This window comes from Pseudophryne corroboree, chromosome 2 (genome assembly GCF_028390025.1).
Source record: "Pseudophryne corroboree isolate aPseCor3 chromosome 2, aPseCor3.hap2, whole genome shotgun sequence".
Classification (NCBI taxonomy): domain Eukaryota; kingdom Metazoa; phylum Chordata; class Amphibia; order Anura; family Myobatrachidae; genus Pseudophryne; species Pseudophryne corroboree.
This window is the reverse complement of record NC_086445.1, coordinates 1,017,890,216-1,017,902,782: the sequence shown is the minus strand read 5'-3', so window position 1 is coordinate 1,017,902,782 and position 12,567 is coordinate 1,017,890,216. Positions and strand designations below refer to the sequence as shown.

Genomic DNA, 12,567 nt, shown 5'->3' with positions numbered 1-12,567 from the left:
TTTTCAGGCAGAGAACGTATAATACTGGTGGTCACTGGTCACTGGTCAGCAAAACTCTGCACTGTACTCCTCCTATATAAAATACTGCTGGTCCCCAGTTCCCACAATAAAGCAGTGTGAGCACAGATATATGCAGCACACTGAGCACAGATATGGAGCGTTTTTCAGGCAGAGAACGTATAATACTGGTGGTCACTGGTCAGCAAAACTCTGCACTGTACTCCTATATAATACTGCTGCTCCCCAGTCCCCACAATAAAGCAGTGTGAGCACAGATATATGCAGCACACTGAGCACAGATATGGAGCGTTTTTCAGGCAGAGAACGTATAATACTGGTGGTCACTGGTCAGCAAAACTCTGCACTGTACTCCTCCTATATAATACTGCTGGTCCCCAGAATAAAGATATTTGCACTGCAGCCCCCTGAAACAAAGTGAGTGGACGCCAGCCACGTCCTCTCACTATCATTTCCAATGCACGAGTGAAAAATGGCGGCGACGCGCGGCTTTATATAGAATCCGAATCTCGCGAGAATCCGTCAGCGGGATGATGACGTTCGGGCGCGCTCGGGTTAACCGAGCAAGGCGGGAAGATTAGAATCTGCCTCGGACCCGTGTAAAAAGGGTGAAGTTCGGGGGGGTTCGGATTCCGACGAACCGAACCCGCTCATCACTAGTTATATACAGGGTGTAGCTACCATAGGTGCAGGGAGTGCAGCTGCTATGGGGCCCAGAGCTGAGAGGGGCCACCTTCCCTGTCACAGTTACATGTGTTATATACAGGGTGTAGCTACCATAGGTGCAGGGAGTGCAGGTGCTATGGGGCCCAGAGCTGAGAGGGGCCACCTTCCCTTAACTTATCCCTGTAACCGTTGATTACAGTTTGTCACTAAAGTAAGTTAAGTTGCTGAAACTTCTGTAAAAAGAAACATTAAGCTGCTGTAACTTCTGGATGTTTCCTTACTGCATCAACAGCAATTGATAAGAAACAATGTACCGTGGAACCGTACAGCAGAAGGGATTGCGGCTACCCCACAATAAGTTCTGCGGAATGTAAGAAGAGGAATTGCTGCTTCGACTCCAGCATTCCAGGGGTTAACTGGTGTTTCTTCTCCAAGTTACAAGGTACGGAGCTGCTGTATGCATAGTTTGAGAATGCTTTGTATCCATTCACTGGGACTAGAGACATTAGTAAGGTATGCGATGCACCTTATCATGTCTCATAATACTACTTTACATGACACTCACACCTCTCAATGTCCCCCCACTTTAAAGGTGTGTACGTATGGTGAGATATTTTCTTTCGATTTTGACTATATAGTCAAAATTGCAAGAAAAGTTAGTGCAGATCGCAATGTGAAAGTCACCTTGCGATCCCGATTCGATCCCGATGCGCGGTCCCGCCAGGTTGGCATCGCAAGAAAAGATAGACTGTGCAGGCAAGTCAATCCTTGCTAGATCTGTGTACTATCTTCTAGTTCATCTCACATGTCAATGACATCTCACATAAGCCAAAATCTCACATAAGCCAAAATCTCACATAAGCCAAAATCGTAAGCACACATAGTCCATATCTCAAGTAGTTAGTCAAAATCTGCGCTATCTGTGCTCCGGGGAGTTCAAGGGAAATCGCAAGTGAAAATTGGGCATAGGAAGGATCTCACCGTGTGTACACACCTTAACCTTAAAATAAGGATTTTCTCTCCCATCTGTCACCCTCAGTGAGGTGTGAACTGTAAAATACGAGTTGACTGACAATGAGTGTGTTGAACTGGATTGCAAAATGATTTCACAATGTGAATTTACAGAGAAAATGGTAACTCGCACCTTGCATCTCGCTGTTGTGGGCTGCTACCGCTCATTGTCTCTCCAGCAAGTCCCGGTTGTTGGTTAGCGACACAGTACTCCCGCCCAGCACTCCCTGCTGGTGACCAAGCAACCAGGATGCCAGGCAGTGGGGAACGTTGCTCCTTAGTAACCAGAACACTAGACTGTGGGGGACTCTGCAGCTAAGCAACCAGGATGCTTAGGTATGCATGCAGCGCTGCAGCTGCGCAGTTTCAAGTCATTACTAGCCACTCCCAGTGGGCTCTTTTGATTGGTTAACATGTCTGATAAAATAAGGCATACAGCTCAGCTTTCCAGTGCTGGCTATAGTTTGTGTCCTGTTTGCATAACTTGCTGGCCCTTGTCTTCAGTTCTTACTGAACCCTCTTCCTGCCTTCCAGCATGTTCACAGCTTGCGAGATTATCATTTGCACTGTGTCAGCATACCTCCACACAGTGCCTCATCAACCGTCGCCGAGATCCTGTCCAGTCCTGATCCCGTCACTCCATGTACCTATGGCATCCATACCCACTCTTAATCACTTCTCCAATTCCTTATCCTGTGGTCCCTAGCCTCTTCTGTGAGCACCTACTGCTAGAGGTATAAGTCCAGGTGGCAACCTAAGTACCGGAGTGCATGCCATGCATTAAGGGAACAGCGGCTCTAGGGGTCTCAAGCAATAGCGCTGGTGTTCCTAACACTCGCAACTCACACCTACTTCAATTGACCCATTAGTTTTGGGACTGAGGTAGACTCAAACTAAATAATAATAATAATAAGTTAGAGTCCTTGCAGTAGAGCTTCCAACTTTCTTGTCGTGCATTGTAATATTGTCCTGATGTGTGCTCTGCTCCATCCAGATAAACAGCAATGTTGTTTGGACATCAAAAAGCGTGAAGATTGCGGACATCCTGGGATAAGCGCTAAAGATTGCTATTCCAGAGGCTGCTGCTTTGATGCAAGTGTTCCAGGGGTTAAATGGTGTTTTTACCCCAAATTCAAAGGTAGAGTATTCAGTGCAGTGGTAGAGTGTAAGCTTGTAGTGCTATTGGTTATGGGTTTTATTCAGAGTCGCAAAGCGGCCGCATCTGCAATCGTGCTTTGCATATGACTGAGCCATATCTCCTAAATCAGTGGCACTGGGCACAGTGCCACACACAGGATAAGTGCGCTGTGGGTGGGAAGACGGAATTGCAAGCTATTCGGAGCTGAGCATACGTAGAGATCCAGGTGATCTCACACTGATCTCTTGACCAAGTATAGGCCTGGTGCAAATACACCTTGATAGTGATGGCGGCTACTGTCACAAGCGGATGTATAGGAGCCGGCACCGTCACATAGATCCAGCCAACCCTGAATACGGATGGAGATCAACATTTATTTCCAAAGACTCAATGCAGACAAATTGCAGAGATCTCTGAATCAGCAGCTAAGAGTGCACAGCAGGTGATGTATAATGTATGCCCAGACAGTCCTCTATATAACACTAACATGCGGATGCATTGTACGTAATAAAAGTCTAGGCAGTAAATAAGGGTAATAGCAATGGTGCAGAACCGGACACATCTCATGATACATCCAGCTCTGCAACCATAACTTATATGTCACATTCACTACAGTAGCAAGAAATACGTGGAGATGCAGCGTAACAGCGCTAGTAGTAACTGCTACCATCACATTACCCTATTTTTATACAGTAGCATAGGCATATCTAGAATGCGTGCAGAATAGCCCACACCGCACACCATGCATCCATTTCATTATACTTACCGCCCCCCCAGAGTCGGTGGCAGCCTGTACTGCAGACATAAATCACTGAAAAAATGGCTGCTGCAGCCATTTTTCTAGTGATTTTTGCACATGCGCTTTAGAAAAGATCCCTTGGGAGCAAGGTGCAGGCGCCATGTTCCTGGAGACCTGTGCCTGGCATAACCAGAGTCTACTCGCTGCATACAGGATTATTATTAGTAGCAGGGTACAATGATCCCTATTTCCAGTGTTAGATCAGCGAATATCTAATTTGCTGCAATAAAATGGGAATGTAAAAATCCATTAAAAAACTCTTCCGATGTCCGGGTGGTGTTATTGCTCATAGACACAAATGTCAGCTAAGAAAAGAAGATACATTTTTTATAACAAACGATTTATGTGCACAGGCAAGGTGACATACACATGTATCACGCTTAACCACACATGCCCTCATGCTTGTACACACATGGACATTACATAAACACATGTACAAGGGCCTAGTTCAGACCTGATCGCATGCTGTGCGATTTCGCTCAGCGGACGATCAGGTCTGAACTGTGCATGCGCCGCAGTGTGCATGTGCATGCCAGAGATGCGATCGGCATCTCAGCCCAGCGATCGCACCTGCCTGATTGACATGCAGAGGCATTCACTGGGTGGGAGGGGGTGGGCCGGCGGTGTTCGGCCGCCATTTTGGGGGCACGGTCCGGGCAACGCAGGTGTGCCCGAACCATGCGGGGGGCGGGCTGCGGAGGCTTCGTGACATCACACGGAGCCGCTGCGACCCGGGATGCAGTGAAAAGTCGCCTACCAGTGCAGCAATGCTCCGCAGGTAGGAACTTACTCGCTGGGTGCAATTACATCACTGCAGTGCGATGCTATCGCACCTTTACAGTGGGGTGGAGGGCCACACATGTGGGGCGGACTACAGTGGGGTGGAGGGCCACACATGTGGGGCGGACTAGCCCTGTGCTGGGAGTACCCCCGCATGTCAGGGGGGCTGATTGTAGCCGTGCAAAATAACGATCAGGTCTGAATTAGCTCCAAAGTGCTTTTGCTCTGCTCAGCGGAACTGTCAGTATTTACTTGGTCTCTGAGATGCAGGGTCACATCTTGTCATAAGACAAATGGCCCCTTGGCTAGAAGTGGTACTGCACAGGGGAGGGGGGGGGGGGGGGGTCAGTGTTATTGGATAGAGAGGGTTCCAACGTCCAACCCTCTGTGACCATCTATGGGGGTTATTCAGAGCAAACCAAAAAAAGCGCACTAATGGGCACTGCACTGCAGGTGGGACAGATGGGTGGCATCTGATATGCCGGTTGTCGGGATCTCGGTGCTCAGCATACCGGCGCCAAAATCCCGACGGCTGGCATACCAACAACTACTCTCCCTCTTGGGGTGTCCACGACACCCCTGGAGGGAGAACGCGCCTCACCGAGCCCGCAAGAGGCTCTTTTGCGCTCACTCCACTGCCTGCATGCCGGCGGTCGGGATCCAGGTGCAAGTATGCTGGACGCCGGGATCCCAAGCGCCGGCATAATGTACTACACCCGGGCAGATGTAACACGTGCAGAGAGAGTTAGATTTGGGTGGGGTGTGTTCAAACTGAAATCTAATTTGCAGTGTAAAAATAAAGCAGCCAGTTTTTACCCTGCACAGAAACAAAATAACCCACCCAAATCATAGGTGTGCGCAGGGGGGGTGCCTAATGTCTGGCACCCCGATCTCACATGCCTGATGCAGCGATCGCCGAGCAGGCTGATTACTGTCCCCTCTGCGCTGCACCCTGTCAGGACCTCATTACCGACCGGACGCCTGGGTTAATCAAGGGTGCCACTGACACTGGCTTTCAAATTCCCAGCTCCACCTCCATGTACAAAAACAGAGTGATGTAACGTTATTACGTCATGCTGCTTGCATACCCACCACATACACACCTCTCTCTTTCTATGCTATGCCAACGCCAGCCACTGATGAGGAGCAGCATGCAGCCAGCGTTCCTCTTAGGAAGACAAATTCAATACTGGCAGGCAGTCGGCAGCAACATTGACACGTCACTCGTTTTTCCAGCAGCAGCAGTACTAGTCTGCGACTGTCAGTGTCAGTGAGTGACTGACTTGTAAGTAAGCTGCTGCAGCTTGCAGGGGAAAGAGAGGGGGAGCCAGACCAGGCTGAGGAGGAGCAGTGTAATTGCAGCGAGTGCCATCAGGGGTGTTTGTTTGGTGCACACCACAACATCTGACAATGTATCTGCTTTATTAGGATTGGTACAAAGGTGGATATTTTATATGCGTTGACCATCAATAGATGGTGCTAGACATGCCCAAAAGGCAGTGCTAGACACACCCCTCCGACGGTGCACCCCCTAATAAAATGTGCTGCGCACGCCAGTGACCCAAATCTAACTCTCTCTGCACATGTTACATCTGCCCCACCTGCAGTGCAGCATGGTTTTGCCCTATTGCTAACCTTTTTTGGTTGCTAACAACTCTGAATAACCCACTATGGCCCTCATTCCGAGTTGTTCGCTCGCTAGCTGCTTTTAGTAGCATTCAAATGCTAGGCCGCCGCCCTCTGGGAGTGTATCTTAGCTTAGCAGAATAGCGAACGAAAGATTAGCAGAATTGCTACTAAATAATTCCTTGCAGTTTCTGAGTAGCTCCAGACCTACTCCTAGACTGCGATCACCTCAGTCCGTTTAGTTCCTGGTTTGAAGTCATAAACACGCCCTGCGTTTGGCCAGCCACTCCCCCATTTCTCCAGCCACTCCTGCGTTTTTACCTGGCACGCCTGCGTTTTTTAGCACACTCCCTGAAAACGGCCAGTTTCCACCCAGAAACACCCACTTCCTGTCAATCACACTACGATCACTCGAGCGATGAAAAAACATCGCTCAAGCTTGTGTAAATCTACAAAGTTTTGTGTGAAAGTACCATGCGCATTTTTGCCGTTTTTTTACTTAATCGCTGCACTACGAAAATCGGCAGCGAGCGATCAACTCGAAATAACCCCCTATGTGTGTAGTGCTGTACCCTCTGATGACATTGCTATGTTTCCTATTGTGTGCAGGATGCTCTGTGAGCCACAAGCTGAGGAAAGACTGCGGATATCCCAACATCAGCTCCAAGGACTGTCTGTCTAGAGGCTGCTGTTTCGACTCCAGTATTCCTGAGACCATCTGGTGCTTCTATGGATATAAATAAAATACTAACGGTAATGCACATGATCTATCATCCATTGCAGAAGATCACAATCACAATCTGCTATATCTACTAGAGTTTGTGTACTTCTGTATTATAATTGAGTTTTATTAACAATACATACAATTGTATATAATCTAAATCACATAGCAGTGCCACCCCCTGTATGCCCGTCGCTGGCTGCTATATAGCAGGACAGCGGCACATCAGCAAGCAGGCAGAGAACAGAGACTGCTCCCTTCCCCACCCAGCGGAATCAGTCTCTGCACTCTCTCTGCCTGGCAGGCTGCACACCGGGGCTCTGCTACACTGCTATACGTATAGCAGCCAGCAATATTGGGCAGGTGGTGTTAAGGGTGGAAGGGGAGGTGCCCCGCCGGGTTCTGCCGCTGGTGTGTTGTGGGAAAACTCGCAAGATATACTCTGCAAACCAGGGCCACCTTAATATATAGGCACACTGGGCAACTGCACAGGGCGCCACGATTCTAGGGGCCTTTGAAGGCAGATAGAAAATGCTGCCCGTCCGCTCTGATTGTGAATTACACAGCTTTGCAGCCTGACAGTGAATGGCTGTTAGCATGCTGATTGGTGGATGGCTGGACCTCTCCACCAATTAGAGGACGGACAGCCATTTAGTGTTTGGAAGCATGCGAGAGATGGCGCGGGACCACAGGAGAGGTTATTTATAATTTTTTATTATAATTGATTCCCGTAAATGGGTGTGTAGGGGCACCAGTGCATTGCTTTTCCCAGGGCCTGAAATGCTGTTACAAACATGCATTTATTCACCTCTGCAATGGTCCCTACTATGAGGAGCTCTGTTCTACAAGGCAGGGACTAGAGAAATGTCTGACATATAATTATAACCATACCTCCCAACTTTGACTAGGGAGGAAGAGGGACCCCTGTGCAGCAAATCCGCGCGCGACCCAAAAAAGGGATGCAGCTTAGTGTGGGAGGGGTGTGGTCTCGGTCGAGTGGGCGTGGCTGAACATCACAGACCCGTTTTCAGCATTTTGGGGGGGTGTGCCCAGCGCTCCCTGAGCAGCTGGGCAGCCCCCTGCTCCTCTCCCAGCATTGAATAGCATTTGCAGAGCAAAGCAGCGAGTGACCAAAGCCGTCCCCAACTACATCCCCGCCCACGGGACACTACGACCCACGGGAGGGACAGTGTCCGTATAGCGGGACTGTCCCGCTGAAATCGGGACAGGTGGGAGGTATGTTATAACCACTGATGCTTTTAATTTCACAACAAAATAATCCTCTGTCCTTTGCATTCTCATTTATTCCAGGGATCATAATACGCAGCATTTTGGGGTGTAATATGCTGTTTGTATGTAGAGCAAGGAATAAATGATGATGATAATGCTCTGCTGGGTGACGCTGCTAATTAATAACGCACTGCCACCGCCACCGCTCCTTAATCTTTTTTTGGGATAGTCACTAGGCTGGAACTGGGGGTAAATGCAGAACATATTTTAGAAGAGGGTGTCATTTCTGAGGGTCACCTGCCTCTATAATGCGATAATGTGTTTGTTTCTTACAGATACTCAGTATAACCGGCTTGTAACACTCACCGAAGTCTCTATACACAAAGAATCCTGGTGGGGAGCGATTTTGTTCTGATCTGTAAATGTGGCTGTAATAAACTAGAGATCCGTCCCTACTTTTCTAGACTTCAAATAAAAATTGTGATACTGTATATATGTGTTACAGCATTATGTGTCATTATATGTTGTGTCCACTCCAGTCATATACTGTATTTGGATTTCCTTATCAATACATTCATTCCCAACATGCAATACATCGCAAAAGTTTTAGGCATGTGTGGGAAAAATGGTGCAAAGTGAGAACGCTTTCAAAATGATTAGTGTTAATTGTTTATTTTATCAATTAACAAAATGCAAAGTGAATGACCAGAAGAGAAATCTAAATCAAATCAGTATTTGGCGTTGCCTTTAAAACAGCATCAATTCTACTAGGTACACTTGCACACAGTTTTTGAAGGAACTCGGAAGCGAGGTTGTTCCAAGCACCTTGTAGAACTAACCACAGATCTTCTGTGGATGTAGGCTTGCTCAAATCCTTCTGTCTCTTCATGTAATCATAGACAGACTCAATGATGATGTTGAGACAGCGCTCTGTGGGGGCCATATCATCACTTCCAGGACTCCTTGCTCTTCTTTACCCTGATTTACATATAATTCTTAATGACATTGGCTGGATGTTTGGAGTCGGCCAATCAGATGCCTCCCTGATGGTATTGCATCTGTATTTCTCAGCATTGAAATACAAAGAAATGGGCAATGTTGAGGACTGTAGACGAGTGGTCGGCCAAGGAAACTTAGTGCTTCAGATGAAAGACACATCATGCTTACTTCCCTTCGAAAATTGGAAGATGTCCAGCAGTGTAACCAGCTCAGAACTGGCAGAAACCAGTGGGACCCAGGTACACCCATCTACTGTTTGGAGAAGTTTGGCCAGAAGTGGTCTTCATGGAAGAATTATGGCCAAAAAGCCAAACCTCGATGTGGAAACAAGGCCGAGCAACTCAACAATGCATGAAAACATAGGAACTAGGGGGCAGAAACATGTCAGCAGGTGCTCTGGACTGAGGAGTCACAATGTGAAATATTTGGCTGTAACAGAAGGGAGTTTGTTGGCCAGAGGGCTGGAGCGCAGTACAATAATGAGTGTCTGCAGGCAACAGTGACGCATTCTGGAGGCTCCTTGCAAGTCTGGGGCTGCATTTCAGATGGGGTTGGGGATTTAGGTGGTAATTCAGTCCTGATTGTAGATGTACTAAAAATAGCACACCTATGATCAGATTCTCTGACATACGGGGGGACGCCCAGCACAGAGCTAGTCCGCCCCGTATGCCAGGACCTGCCCCCCAGCACAGGTGCGAAAGCATTGCACCCTCCGATTAGCTCCCTGCTTGCGCAGCCGGCTACCCGCCATGTTTTGGGTCGCAGCGACTGCGTGTGACATCACGCAGCCACCGCGGCCTGCTCCTGCAACGGTCCAGACATGCCTGCGTTGTCCAGACCGTGCCCTACCAACGGCATTCTAATGCCCCCTCCCGCCCCGCGACTGCCTCTGTCTGTCAGTCAAGCAGAGGCGATCGCAGCAGTGAAATGCTTTCGTATCTCGCTGGGCGTGCGCGAGCGCACTACACATAGGGCATCAGGCTGCGATTGCTGCCACTGCAGCAGTCGGGTCTGAATTAGGCCCTTAGTCAGGAATAACCCCTTGAGCGGCATGCCTGGAAAATTTCCGGGCCAGCTGCACTGCGCAGACTGGCAACCTCGGAAATTTTCAGAGCATGCCACTGCTCCCCCTCCCTCCTCCTTAAAGTCCATTCCGCCAGTGGGCATTTGCAGAATGACGCGATCACGTCATTTTGCAAATGCCCACCGGCAGAACGGACTTTAAGGAGGATGGGGTGAGGATGGGGTGAGAGGATAACAGTGCTGGCGGGCTAGTGGTTTTGGATTCGGGTCCGCGCCCGTGTTTTGGATTCGGACGCGTTTTGGCAAAACCTCCCTGAAATTTTTTTGTCGGATTCGGGTGTGTTTTGGATTCGGGTGTTTTTTTTACAAAAAACCCTCAAAAACAGCTTAAATCATAGAATTCGGGGGTAATTTTGATCCCATAGTATTATTAACCCTAATAACCATAATTTCCACTCATTTCCAGTCTATTCTGAACACCTCACACCTCACAATATTATTTTTAGTCCTAAATTTGCACCGAGGTCGCTGGATGGCTAAGCTAAGCGACCCAAGGGGCCGACACAAACACCTGGCCCATCTAGGAGTGGCACTGCAGTGTCAGACAGGATGGCACTTCAAAAAAATTGTCCCCAAACAGCACATGATGCAAAGAAAAAAAGAGGCGCACCAAGGTCGCTGTGTGACTAAGCTAAGCGACACAAGTGGCCGACACAAACACCTGGCCCATCAAGGAGTGGCACTGCAGTGTCAGGCAGGATGGCACTTCAAAAAAATTGTCCCCAAACAGCACATGATGCAAAGAAAAAAAGAGGCGCACCAAGGTCGCTGTGTGACTAAGCTAAGCGACACAAGTGGCCGACACAAACACCTGGCCCATCTAGGAGTGGCACTGCAGTGTCAGGCAGGATGGCACTTCAAAAAAATTGTCCCCAAACAGCACATGATGCAAAGAAAAATTAAAGAAAAAAGAGGTGCAAGATGGAATTGTCCTTGGGCCCCCCACCCACCCTTATGTCGTATAAACAGGACATGCACACTTTAACGAATCCATCATTTCAGCGACAGGGTCTGCCACACGACTGTGACTGAAATGACTGGTTGGTTTGGGCCCCCACCAAAAAAGAAGCAATCAATCTCTCCTTGCACAAACTGGCTCTACAGAGGCAAGATGTCCACCTCATCATCATCCTCCGATTCCTCACCCCTTTCACTGTGTACATCCCCCTCCTCACAGATTATTAATTCGTCCCCACTGGAATCCACCATCTCAGGTCCCTGTGTACTTTCTAGAGGCAATTGCTGGTGAATGTCTCCACGAAGGAATTGATTATAATTCATTTTGATGAACATCATCTTCTCCACATTTTCTGGAAGTAACCTCGTACGCCGATTGCTGACAAGGTGAGCGGCTGCACTAAACACTCTTTCGGAGTACACACTGGAGGGGGGGCAACTTAGGTAAAATAAAGCCAGTTTGTGCAAGGGCCTCCAAATTGCCTCTTTTTCCTGCCAGTATACGTACGGACTGTCTGACGTGCCTACTTGGATGCGGTCACTCATATAATCCTCCACCATTCTTTCAATGGTGACAGAATCATATGCAGTGACAGTAGACGACATGTCAGTAATCGTTGGCAGGTCCTTCAGTCCGGACCAGATGTCAGCACTCGCTCCAGACTGCCCTGCATCACCGCCAGCGGGTGGGCTCGGAATACTTAGCCTTTTCCTCGCACCCCCAGTTGCGGGAGAATGTGAAGGAGGAGCTGTTGACGGGTCACGTTCCGCTTGACTTGACAATTTTCTCACCAGCAGATCTTTGAACCTCTGCAGACTTGTGTCTGCCGGAAAGAGAGATACAACGTAGGTTTTAAATCTAGGATCGAGCACGGTGGCCAAAATGTAGTGCTCTGATTTCAACAGATTGACCACCCGTGAATCCTGGTTAAGCGAATGAAGGGCTCCATCCACAAGTCCCACATGCCTAGCGGAATCGCTCTGTTTTAGCTCCTCCTTCAATGTCTCCAGCTTCTTCTGCAAAAGCCTGATGAGGGGAATGACCTGACTCAGGCTGGCAGTGTCTGAACTGACTTCACGTGTGGCAAGTTCAAAGGGTTGCAGAACCTTGCACAACATTGAAATCATTCTCCACTGCGCTTGAGTCAGGTGCATTCCCCCTCCTTTGCCTATATCGTGGGCAGATGTATAGGCTTGAATGGCCTTTTGCTGCTCCTCCATCCTCTGAAGCATATAGAGGGTTGAATTCCACCTCGTTACCACCTCTTGCTTCAGATGATGGCAGGGCAGGTTCAGGACTGTTTGGTGGTGCTCCAGTCTTCGGCACGCGGTGGCTGAATGCAGAAAGTGGCCCGCAATTCTTCGGGCCACCGACAGCATCTCTTGCACGCCCCTGTCGTTTTTTAAATAATTCTGCACCACCAAATTCAATGTATGTGCAAAACATGGGACGTGCTGGAATTTGCCCAATATAATGCACGCACAATATTGCTGGCGTTGTCCGATGTCACAAATCCCCAGGAGAGTCCAATTGGGGTA

The 12,567-nt window shown here is 48.7% G+C and overlaps 1 long non-coding RNA gene across 2 annotated transcripts; it reads left to right on the top strand.

The window, feature by feature from the left end:
• Positions 1-1,032: 1,032 nt before the first annotated feature.
• On the top strand, positions 1,033-8,406 carry LOC135050297 (uncharacterized). Of its 2 annotated transcripts, none has more exons than XR_010241596.1 (3): positions 1,033-1,126; positions 6,648-6,791; positions 8,325-8,406. It is a non-coding gene; the product is annotated as an uncharacterized LOC135050297 (long non-coding RNA). The 2 variants fall into 2 exon arrangements; XR_010241595.1 differs by lacking the exon at positions 1,033-1,126 and adding an exon at positions 2,732-2,833.
• Positions 8,407-12,567: the final 4,161 nt, after the last annotated feature.